This window comes from Engraulis encrasicolus, chromosome 21 (assembly GCF_034702125.1).
Source record: "Engraulis encrasicolus isolate BLACKSEA-1 chromosome 21, IST_EnEncr_1.0, whole genome shotgun sequence".
NCBI lineage: Eukaryota > Metazoa > Chordata > Actinopteri > Clupeiformes > Engraulidae > Engraulis > Engraulis encrasicolus.
The window spans coordinates 17,350,053-17,363,398 of NC_085877.1; the positions used below are offsets into that span (position 1 = coordinate 17,350,053).

Here is a 13,346-nt window from a genome sequence, read left to right on the forward strand (position 1 = left end):
GGCAAATCACATTTCTGGGGGGGCAAATGCCACCCCTTAGAACCGCCCCTGCCCGTACCAGTGGAGTGCCCTACCGTTTGAGCCATGGCTGGGGAAAAAAGGACAGCTGCAGATGATGTACCATATCCTGATCTGCCATGAACCGCTTCGGGAGTTGTTGTGGCTATTGGCTATTGATCATTGTGCTTTCAGTTTTTCAAACAGAATTGAGCAAAAGAAAAGTTGTATCTGTAACTTGTTTGTAACTTTTTGCATCTGCATTCAAGAGTAAAATGACAATTCTCCACTCCAGTTCGTAATGCTGTCACACACTTTATTCATTCAAAGCATTGGTTTTACTCTATCACGCCAATGTTTGCGTGGCCTTGAATGTTCTTCAGAACTGCTTCCTCCTGTTCTTACACAGCTTAGTAGGGAACGCATTTCCGGTAAGTTGTTTAACGGCGGCAGCCTGTACACAGACAGATAAACCAACAGGGAGGAAGACAGACAACACGGAAAGACAAACAATCAGGTCATCAGCACAAGATTTGACGTCAAGAAGTTATTTTTGTTAGAAATTAAAATACAGATAACACTTTTTTGAGACATCTCACATTGGCTACTAATCTGTAAAAACATTATCTTAAGCTACATAAATGTTATGATTAAGCCGTGATCATTTATTAGGCACTGTATTACTGGCTCACATGGTAAGATATAGTAGGCCTAAGGTTAACTTAAAGTAAGTCTAAGTGTCAACTTAATACAACAAGAAATATTTCACATTACTTGGCAAGAGACTCGTCCATCTGACCCATAGCGGATATAGGTGGCAGTGTGTTCACAGTTGTTGTCAAGTAGGCTGAATTCGCCACAACAGGGTTTGTTCTTCTCCATATCTTTATAAGCCATACATTCATCAAATCTTTTCCTGATGGCTTTTTTTTCATTCTCCGTCAGCTCATGCCCTTGATCTTGGTAATTGTCTACACGCCGTGCAGTACGGGAGTCTTTCTTCAGTGTACTAGTGACACAGCCAGTCTGTCCACCATGGCTGTTTGAACTATCTGAAACAGATTTGAATTCCTTTTTAAACATTTGACCTTCTCCCAAGAGCAATAATAATAACAATATCAACCATGATAAAATACAATGCATTACATTACACTTAGTTGACGCTTTTATCGAAAGCAACTTACAGATATTGACAATGACAGGGTATTGCATGTTACAGTCCCAGGAGCAATGTGGGCTTCACTGCCTTGCTCAAGGGAACTTCAGCCATGGATGTAGGTGTTGGGAGAGGTAAGGATGGAATTCGAACCCGCAACCCTCTGATCTACATACCAACGCCATACCGGCCATAGCTGCCCCGGGTCAGTGGCGGTTGTACTGAATTTGGAGCCCTATGCATGGAGAGGCCCATATAGACATGGGGCCCTCTTGAATTATTCTTTCGCATAGTTATCATGGCTTGGCTGAGTGACTGCTGGGGGCGCCTACCATGGGCAGTTTTGGTAGAGCCCTAGGCAATTGCCTAATAGGCCTCTATGGGTAAACGGCTCTGCTAGGTCTTATGGCACAGTGACAGTCCTCATCTTCACATAAAACATCTGCTGCATTCGATTTTACAACCTCAGAAAACAGAGTCTTCGCCTGACTTTGGGAACCCAGTCATGGAATGGGGAAGGATTTTTACTTTAAATATGGTAAAATGCAAAACCACTGGTCATTACCTTGGCCAACTTTGTGGAAATAGAGCTCATTTCCTTTCTCATCGACCTCACCCAAGGCTATGCCGTAGTGATCTCCACTTGACCTGCTGTCACCTATACCAACTGTTCCTGTATGGAACCTAATGATGTCCCCGAATTTAAACTGTAACACACACACACACACACACACACACACACACACACACACACACACACACACACACACACACACACACACAAGAAGAGGAAGAAGAATGATAACACGGTAAGAATTCTGATCAAATACATTGGCGTAATAATAATAATAATGATAATAATAATAATAACAATAAAGGCCTATTGGAAAGAAAAAAATATTAATAAAAAAATGTGAATGCCCAGCAAATGATTGATCTTGCTGAATCACTTATACACAGTTAGGGACATATTTGTGGCGATGATAAAATGAATACACTGCACTTGTGTATGAAGGGTGGGCCAAAAATTACAGGAAACATTTTAAGTGGTTATTTGCATCTCAAATGGTTATATGAAACATGGTGGATGATTGTTGAAATGGTCTGAATCTTTCAATAAAAACATTTTGTAGTACAAATAAGTCGGACAAAGTGCTAATATCATAAGAAGCATTTTAGCAGCCTTTTCCCAAAGGTTATGTAATCGTATGTAAACATATTTTACATATGAAATATGACATTATTAGGCTATATACATTTTAGTCATGTATTTTCAAATTGCTTCCTATTCACAAATTTCATCCCATCATGATCATTTTATGAATGTACATGAAAAAACATGACACTTGTGAGCAGCATAAATTCGTTTAAAAAAAAAAAAAAACAGTGCAAAAAACGTACATAGGCTACTGTATCTTGAAGGACCAGCGTTTTACTGTGCATCGTGTGTGCAACTCATCACCAGTCATGCTTGTAAAACATTACTTAAATGTATTGTTCCATTATTCCCACAATTAAGTATTTTATTACATTCGTTATCAGGCTTACCTCTAGCTTGGGCTTAGCCAATTTAACCTGTAAAACACATGCACACACACACACACACACACACACACACACACACACACACACACACACACACACACACACACACACACAAGAAGAGGAATAAGAATGGTAATAACACATTAAGAAACATGATAAAATGCATAATAATAATAATAATAATAATAATAATAATAACACAAACCCTTAAATAATGGTACAATGAATGCACTTCAATTACGTGTGGAGGGTCAGCCCCACAGGACTGGTTTCAAAATGGTTATATGCTGGGATCTACATAGTGCTATCGTGCAAGGAAGTACACTCCACAGTTTTTACATAATATGCAAAATTTCCCCAGTCGTTATTAATCGGATTCAAAAGGTAGAATCCAGTGCCTTTTTCAGGTGATGCCTTTTGCAGCGAAATGTTTTATTCACCAAAATTACAACAAAACAAAAAAAATAGGAAATCTAAGTCCACCAGTGTGCGGTGATTCATACTCTGTTCTCTGTAATTACTTACGGCTACACTTCACCACCTGGCTGTACACAGCAGCCATAAGCTACTGTATGTGTACAACAAGAGCGACCTCCTCTACAGGAACGACGGAAGCCATTATTTCTCTATGGAGGGTCAGCGAATAAAGCGACCAAAGCGAATTTGACAGGGAAAAAGCAACCTGGGCGATCAGAACCAATTCCGTTTCACTTAGGTCGTTTCTGGTGTACACACACCTTTATACTTTTAACCTGCTTTTACCTGTCCAGATAGGCCTATTCCAGCAGACCTTATTTCGCAAATTACCCTATTGGCACAGATAAAACAAAATTATTTGGAATATGTGGTACTGATATTTTAGCTTCTGATTCCAGATTGTCCATCACAGAATTCCCCCTTAGCTTACCATCGGTTTAGTAGACTCAGCAGTTCAAAGGATACTTCCAGCCAGACAGAGCAGAAATGCTGATAGCATGAAATGCCCCATTGTTACTGCAGAGGTGAATTGAAATAAAAACAACATAATATTTTAAAAAGAACAATTGCAATAGTTTAATAATAATGACATGTAACATTTTGTTGTAAAAGAGAAACAAGTTGAGTGTAAAAATGACCAATTTACCACTTTCACACATGGTTTGCTGATCATATGAGAAAAATATAAAGAAACAGAACCCTAGCATTTAAAACATGAGCACAGAATTCATCATGTGTTTAAGAAGGTTGAGAATTACACACAGCCCTTCAGCTATAGCCCAGTAAAGTGTCGGATCTCAGCCAGGTGAGCCAGGCCACCAAACCAAAAGACATTTTACCTGATGTGATGATGATGGTTTGTGGTGTCCCAGATGGCAGTTCCAGATGACAGTTGATTGCCGAACTTTGGGCGATGGTGGTAGGTTATATGGGTAAGATCTGCCACACATCAGCCAATGGGCGCTCTTCATTTTTGGGAAAGGTCATTTGGTTATCATTCATTACATCAACATCTGTGTGTGTGTGTGTGTGTGTGTGTGTGTGTGTGTGTGTGTGTGTGTGTGTGTGTGTGTGTGTGTGTGTGTGTGTGAGAAAGTGCATGTTTGTGTATGTGAACTGGTGTAAGGCTGATTGCTATATGTTTACTGTAATGTGCAATAATGTGTATTAGGTCTTTGTGTATGTTTTGCATTTGTGTATTGAAGTAAGCTGTCAGACACCATTTCCCTCGGGATTAATAAAAGTACTCTACTCTACTCCACTCTACACACACACACACACACGTCCTATTCTTAGGGGTCGATATTGATGGGCTTTTTTTATGTAGAGAGAAAATGCCCAGTCCTCTGTACATTAAGGAAGGTCTGTACAACACCTCTTGTGTGTGTCGTGTGTGTGCTCTTGTGTCGTGTGTGTCAGTGTGTGCGTGTGTGTACTCTTGTAGCAACAGGGAGTCACCATGACCAAGCAATTAGTAAAAGTTTTCACAAAGCACTTACCGACAATGGCGATACACACAGATTGCCAAACCAACAAGCCTGTGGTGCATTCCTCGAAACCATAGTTGCTACCTACACTATGCTAGCTACTTTGTTGATTGAAATGCAATTTCCCAATAGCAAACAACTGGACCCAGTTTCTCGACAGTGTCGTTGCTAACCATTTAGCAATTTAGTAGCCTAAGTTGCCAATGAGGCATTGCAATGCACCCAGGGCTCTATGTGGGTGAAATTTCATTTTGCCTCGTAGGAAAAAATCATCCACTACTGTAGCCAAATTGGCCGGTAGCGTGCGCCCGACTGAACATTAAACAGCTGCCCGTCAGATGAATGTTAAAACAGCGAGATTACCCATGAACACTACCGTTACAGTTACGGAGACGCTCACTCACTCCTTCATCTCCTCCCGTCTGGACTATTGCAATGCCATCCTGCTTGGTCTACCCAACAAGGCCCTAGACAGACTGCAATATGTCCAGAACTCTGCTGCCAGGATCATAACAGGCACTAGACCCTGGCAGCACATCACCTCCATACTCAAGCAGCTTCACTGGCTCCCCATCAAGTCACGCATTACCTACAAAGTCCTCCTCCTAACCTTCAAGTCCCTCCATGGTCTGGCACCCTACTATTTCACAGACCTCCTTCACCCCTATGACCCCTCAAGATCCCTGCGGTCCTCTTCCAAGGGCCAGCTGATCGTCCCTCGTACCAGGCTCAAGGCCACCAGTGACAGAGCCTTCCATGTTGCTGCTCCCATTCTTTGGAACAATCTGCCCGACCACATCCAGAATGCCCCTTCACTGGCCATGTTTAAGCAACACCTTAAAGGGCTCTGCATACTTCACGTGCGCACTTTGTCGCGAGTGGCGCGAGAACCATTAATGACGTCATCACTTGCGACAGACTATTCATACTTCAAAAGCGCCTTGCTCGCATTGTCGGAAGTGCCCTCTGCTGTTCATGAGAGAAACGGCAGTATTTTTCGCAACTCGCAGCGTGAGTTCTACTGATGTATAAAATAGAAAGCCAAACACGGCTGCTGTAGGGCTACTGAACGTCTGACTTGTGACTTACCACATTGAAACATATATTTTTTGTTGTAGCCTACATTGCCAGATAATTCCAAGACCATGTGAGAGCATTGTTCTGGCGGCAGAATTTATAAATAGATCGCCGAACACAACGTGCTTCTGAACAAAGTAAACAATTGTTTCACTGAACAACATTTAAGAGAGAAGATAAAATAACTCTCTGACATTTTATTATCCTCAAAATGATGCAGGATCCATTCTGTAGTAGCCTACAGTAGTTGTAGCCTCTCTTCGCAACTCCTGCTATGTCTGCCTATCTGCGTGGTCGCTGGTGGCGCACGACAAGTTAGAAAAATCCTCGTGTGCACGACGTGGCGACACGCGCCGAATTTTGAGCTTACGACGGGGGGCGTGTCGAAATTTTAGGTCACGTGACGGCGCGCGCCATCGTCGTGAGTGAAGTATGAAGGAGACTAGCACCACTCACGACTAGTATGAATCCCCCCTTAAGACACATCTCTTCCTGGAGTCTTATGGCGGCTAGTTCCACAAGCACTTTCACTTACATGCATTCACACACACGCTCACACACTGACGCGCACACACACTCACACTTTCCAACACAACACTCTGTGAAGCGTCCTTGGGTGTTTTGAAAGGCGCTATATAAAACTAAAGTATTATTATTATTATTATTATTATTATTACCGTCATGTAGCCCTCACCCATTGGCTGGCCGTTAATCAGAATAACGCAGCTACACATGCTTTGGCTGCTGTGTTTGAAGCCCACGCTAGAACTAGTGTTGATAAAATATTTTCAATAAAAGGACTAGTGCAGATTAGTTCGGTTTTGTAGGTTTTGGACGGGTGAAAAAGAATGTGACAGTGGTAATAGCAAGGTTATGTGTCGGAGAATGCAAGTAATAGTAACTGTGAAGTGGTGGTGAAGCAAAAACGGCGTGAGCAGATGAGCATGACAGCTGTCTGTCAGAATAGTGTCAGCGTTGCTGTCAGAAGTCGTCTGACTTGCGAGGTCCTCGCATACGATGGAGTTGCCGTTTACTAATAACGGCCACGCCATCGCAAAGACCCTGCACGATTTTGACATGGATGTACGAGTAAGTGAAAAAAAAACGATAACAAAAAACTAGCGATGCTTGTAACAAAGTAAACTGGCTAAGGCCTCCGTGATGTTATTGGATTGGATTGGAGTTTAGACATAGCGTAGGCTATACGTGTCATTCGTAGCGCATGGTAGTAGGCCTAGAGCAAGTATTAATCCTGGAGGAACTAAAGCCTGGCTGAAACTACATGACTATCGGCCCGGTTCTCGGCTGAAAACCCCCCTTATGACAATCGCTGGAACGTTACCCCCCAGGACCATCGCAAGTGATTGTCGGGAAAGATTTCCTTGTCGTGGCCAATGTTCTAAGATAGAAACTTGGCAGCTCAAAGAGTCGCCGATCACAAATTGTAGAAATCAAACACTGTTTGATATTTGCGACTGGAAATAGAATGTCTGGCATTGTCTCAGTGGTTGCGAGCAGGGATAAGATTGACAGTTGCGATTCTCTTCTAGTGTGCGGTGCACCCCGACGCCAAAATCGGACACACAATCGCTAGTCATGTAGTTTGAGCCTGGCTTTAGGCGTCAAGCAGCAGCATAAATAAACACAACACAGACATCATACACGTTGCACTGTGTGGGTGTGTGTTCTATATGGCATGGCAAATGTGTGATTGCCACTTCAGACCAGTTGAAAGTCACAGTTCACCAGTGTTATTCCATGGAAACAACATGGACATCCAGACAAATGTTTAAGTTTTACAGTAAAAGAAAAGTAAAGATTACATTGTGTTGTTGTCCCCTTTATTGTCATTCCATAGGACTCTCGAGCAAATGAGATGGTCCATCTCAAGGGGCTAACCAGTAAACAAACAAGCAAACAAAAAAACAAATAAATTAATGTTATGTCAAATTGTGTGTGTGTGTGTGTGTGTGTGGTCTTTGGCAGACTCAGATTGTACTGTAGATAAAGAGACTTATGCCTTGTGTACACACAGCGCGACCTACGCTACCTGAGCGGCGGAAGTCATTATTTCTCTATGGAGGGAAGGCGAATAAAGCTACTGGGCAACCAGGGCGAATTTTAACGATTAAAGTCAAGCAGTCGGAACATTGATATCTCCGAATGAACCAGGCTGTCAAGCCAGAGCCGTTGTGCAATTAGCTAAATCAAACATGTCAATGCCGCGTCCAGAGCGAATAAAGCAAATTCATGGCGAAACTTCTTCATCCACCTTAGCTACCTGAGTCGCGCTTGGGTTGCACAAGGCATAACTCTTCTTTCTGTAGATTGTACTATATAGCACTTTACAAAACATTTTTCCAGTCAGGGGTGCGTTTCTTGAAAGCATAGTTGTTAGCCAGTTAGTGACTTGGGCAGTTGTCAATGGGAAATTGCATTGCAAGCAACAAAGTAGCTAAAGTAGTTAGCAACTATAGTTTAGAGAAATGCACCCCTGGTTTGTGAATCTACATATGGTGTGAGGAGCTGCTTCAGGTGAGGGTATAGGTAGCCTAGCAGCAGACCAGACAAAATGTGCAACAAAATGTGCAAATGTTTGTGTCCAAAAATAATTCTAGGATGGCCAGACTGAAATGATGACAGAATAAAAACAAGAGAAAAAAGTCTTGTTGCCTTGTACTGTAGTTTTTGCTTCATTTATGTCTTTCTGTATCATCATAAGTGTCCTGTTACCTTTTGAATTTTGCGATTGGATTACGTGATCAAAACGGGGGGCAATCGCTATTCCGACATAGCGCTATTCCGACGTGCCGCTATTCCGACACTTTTTAGGGGTTAGGGTTAGGGTTAGGGTTAAGGTTAGGGATGTCGGAATAGCGTCATGTAGGAATAGCGGCGGACGGTGGAAAACGTGTCGGTATTCCGACAATAGAAAATTAACGTCGGAATAGCGACATGTCGGAATAGCGCCACGTAACCGATCAAAACAACATGGAGAGCCGTTTTCTTTTTCACATCTGAGCCCTTACAATGAAATAAAAAGTAAAGCAAAAGTGCTTATAGCTATGTTACAGTAACCACGGTCGGCCCATTGGTCCGACAGCCTATTAATCCGACAGGCAATAAGCCATACGGGAGCATCACACAGCTACTATGGTAGGCTAGGCTACACGTGTGTACGTCTTTTCAGACAAAAACATGCCTTTTCTGACGGTTAGGGTTAGGATGTTTTGGTTTGTGCATAGTTCTTACTTTTCAGTAAACTTAAAAGTGAATATTTACAAACTTATGACGCTAAAATAATGGTATACTGACAGAACATGCCTTTACTGACAGTTAGGGTTAGGAATTGTTTAGGTTTGGACATAGTTTTAACGTGTGTTCGGACTAATAGGCTGTCGCACTAATGGGCCGTCTGACCAATGGGAGGTAGGCCTAAACGTTTTAACCTGAGCCAACATTTTATGTGACCTCCTGTATTGTTATTCCATATTAGCGATTACCCCATCAAAAATTAGATGCTTGGCCCTGCCGTGGTTCGAGCAGTAGGGCACTGCACTGCTACACCGGCGACCCGGGTTCGATTCCGGCCTGGGTCCTTGTCCATCCCTTTGCCGTCTCTATCTCCCCACTCGCTTCCTGTCGATATCTTCACTGTCCTATCACACAATAAAGGCAAAAAGCCCAAAAAATATTTAAAAAAGAAATGAACATGCTTCATCTCAAAGGGCTATCCTAGTAAACAAACGAATGAATGTTATGTCAAAGTTACTGTAATGTGTGTGTGTGTGTGTGTGTGTGTGTGTGTGTGTGTGTGTGTGTGTGTGTGTGTGTGTGTGTGTGTGTGGCCGTTGGCAGCCCTGTAGATCGTGCAGTGGATAACTAGTCTTACTTCTCTTTCTTAGTGTGAGACACACACATTCATCATGATGAAGACTTGCACCATTATGAGAATGTAATCACACTTTCAAGAAATGAGCCATGTTGTTGGCAGCCCTGTACTGTAGATAACTAGTCTAGTCTTACTCCTCTTGCTGTGATAAACACATTCATCATGACATCGCCTTGCACCATGATCAAGCTAAGGACAACCCACCTCACCACACCCTCTCCTCCCCCTTGTTATGTGAAACCGTGTGTGTTTGTGTGTGTGTGTGTGTGTGTGTGTGTGTGTGTGTGTGTGTGTGTGTGTGTGTGTGTGTGTGTGTGTGCGTGTGTGTGCGTGTGTGTGCGTGGCCGTAGCCACATATGTGGTAAGGGAGGTACGGACCTCCCTTATTTTTTAGAGAAAATAATATATTTTTATCTCAGTTTTTGCATACGTTTCAATTGACGTTTTTATTTACATCGCTATTGTGTATGGGTGAGTGTGTAGTACCATTGGAAAGGTGTCTTTCTGCCCTTTCCACCAGTATGTTTATGACACGTGTGTGTCCCTGACTTGGCAATTAACATCAACAAACAGTAGTTGCAAAATTAACTGGTCATCAGTAGACAATCAATACAGGTCATGTCATCTACTGACAGAATATTTATGCCAATATGGGCATGCATTTTGAAAATACAGTAAATTACAAAAATGGCATATTCCTTTCAAGGTGCACTGTGAAATATTTTTAGTATATTTCCAGAATTGAACTCACAAATGTTACCCTTTTCAGTAATACTTTGCACCACCATCAAATTCTAAGTATTCATTATGACTGGGAAAATTGCACTCTTCATACATGAAAAAGGGGATCTTCTCCATTGTCCGCAATTTTGACTTTCCAGAAATAGATATTTTCCGCTGTAAAACACAACTGTATTTTGGTCATACTAGTATATATTAGGGGTGGCGAAAATTGAAAAAACTCTTAACCGGCTACTGAGACTCATTAACCGGTGGTTAACCGGTTAACCGGTAATCTTAAATTTTAAAACGTTTGCGTGCCTGATATGCACAGCACTGATTTTTTTCATTTTTATTTTTCACATAAGCCTTTTTTTTGCTGCGCAGACAGGACCTGCCATGTCCAACCACTGTTGCCAGATGGAAAATGCTGAATTATCGTACTAAAACCTCAAAATTATCGTTTTTTGGGAGGAAATTATTATTATAATTATTATTATTATTACAACCGGTTAACCGGTGGCAGAACATTTTAACCGGTTAAAGTTGATCCGGTCGATTATCGGTTAACCGGTTACCGGTTAACATCCCTAGTATATACTAGTTCATTTTTTAGCAAATATTCATGAAAAGACCAAAATTGGCAGAAGACAGCACAGTTTCAATGAGCAGCATAGTTTCAATAGATACTCCGGGCACCATCCTACACAGTGCACCTTTAAAAGAAATTTGGCGCACTGTGCGCGCACTATGGACCTCGCTTATTTCAAACTCCTGGCTATGGCCGTGTGTGTGTGTGTGTGTACGTGCGTGCGTGCGTGCGTGTGTGTGTGTGTAAACTTGCATAATCATCACCATCACCAGCAGAGAGTATCGTCGGGCGGAAGTCTTACTTGAGACAAGAATGAACTATAGGAGGATGCAGTTCTGGAGTTGTTTGAAAATGACAAAAAGGAACAAGTGATTCTTCACCATTGTGAGATGGAGATGGGAAATTTTGACATTCCAGCTTCTACCCCCACAAAAACAAGGCAGAAAGACTTGAAAAAACGTAGGGTGCAACATAGTCAAATGTTCTATCAAACAGCTTCCTTCCATTCATTTCAGTACATGTGACACGAAAGTGTCTCTATGTATAAGACAAATAAATATCCTTGTATACTTGTATCCTTGTATTCTTGTATTCTTGAAAGAGGTAACATTTGTGAATGGGCCGCATGAATTCTGGAAACAAACTACAAAAAACGGTGCACCTTTAACACACAGAGAATAATGAAAGAAGTACTTTTTTTAATCTGTATTTTCTATCTATAAATAATGTACTCATGCCGTCATTCTCCTAAAAATAGCTTCAAAACCTGAAAAAGGCTGTAGGCTTAAAAAGGACTGTAAGTACATATGCAGTGATGTCATTGTCTTATTGAAATGATCATTTTGTTCTCTCTTTAAACATAGACAAGCAGATAAACAAACATCACACATACATGTACACAATTAAGTGTAGCACGAGTGATATTCTGTCTGTTAATGCACCCGTGGAAAGCTGTAGGCTACTAGTCAATGAAAAGACTTCACTGCTAAGTACTACACTACAACCTTAGACAGAATATTGAGTAATACATTATGACTTGGTCATTACCATTCCGGTAACATCACATTTGTACTGAGCCTTGTCTGAAGAGTTTAATGAAACTATAATGTAAGTACAAAATCCAACTACTAGGGGACAGTATGCACCTATATTTCACCATAGACATGCACATGACAGGGAAAGCCCACCTAGGAGACTTCCATGTCATTTCTGACACTCCACCATGGGCGTAATTTCGGCATGGATATAAGGGACGCGTCCCCACCAATATCCAGCGATTATCGTTTTGTCCGCACCAATTTGATCACTGGGGCTGGGGGGAAAACGGTCTCCCGTCTCATTCGCATTGCGGCGAAGAAAGGGTTAACCAAAAGTCCTTTGCCAAAGGCTGACGACCAATCTGATTGGCTGTACCTTCCCCTTCTTTCACGTGAGACTCTAGGTTGTGTATGGTTGCTAGGAGGCAGGAGCGCCAAAAAAAAAAAAAAAGAAGCTGAGGTCTTTTCGGTAGGTTCTATCACTGCGCTTATCAGTGGTGTTACCACACGGTACGTTATTAAATTACTCTGGCAGGCTAACGTTCCAGAATCTTTGGTGCAACGTGGGTGACACGGGCACATGACTGCCAAGTGAGATGGCAGGCAAAAGAAAAAAAGTGGACATATGGAGCTACTTTTCAAAGAAATCTGTAAGTCACACTATCACTCGCTAATGAAATGACGTTTGGAACACAGCCCGTTAGCAGGGCAAACTCGTTATCTATGAATCAAGTTGTCTACGATGGCACAACTAACTGCAGAGACTGTTGTGCAGTTGAATATCCAATGGCTGTCAATATGTTAATGTTGCATTATGTCCTGCAAATGATAGAATGTTTGTGACAGTGACACAATAACTCCTCGTCAACATAACACGAGACAGATTTATCACGAGGGCGCCTTTGTAAAACGTCGGCGGGCACCTTAGCATAATGACAAACAAAAAAAATGCAGAATTCAGAAGGGGATAGGTCTGGAGGTCTGAGTACCCGCGCCTCCCATTTTGCCTCTCGTCCCTCCCTGTCCTTTCTTTCAATTTCGGTTGCGCGTGCATCACTGCATCCAAAGGGTTGGTGCTGCCCACCCTCTCTCTCTCTTTCTCTCGCTCCACATGAATTTCACCAACCTCTAACCTATTCAGTGTCTCGTTCTCTGTTTCCCCAATAATCAACGTCTTTGAAAGCGTGACATGAAATCGGCATTGCGCGTCATACATTTTTGAAACAAATAGGCTATGGAGACAGCACCGCTCGTGCTTATAAATCGACGTGGATCAATGACCATATTCATAGACCATGCTCTCCACATTAATTTCACCTAGGCCTACCTCTAACCTATTCCGTGTCTCGTTCTCCATTCTCAATAA

General features: G+C 42.1%; 1 long non-coding RNA gene across 1 annotated transcript; it reads right to left on the reverse strand.

The window, feature by feature from the left end:
• Nucleotides 1–311: 311 nt before the first annotated feature.
• LOC134437580 (uncharacterized) lies at nt 312–3,694 on the reverse strand. Its single transcript, XR_010032429.1, has 5 exons — nt 3,606–3,694; nt 2,702–2,728; nt 1,719–1,860; nt 772–1,049; nt 312–451 (listed from the first exon to the last, which is right to left on the reverse strand). It is a non-coding gene; the product is annotated as an uncharacterized LOC134437580 (long non-coding RNA).
• Between the last annotated feature and the right edge of the window lie 9,652 nt (nt 3,695–13,346).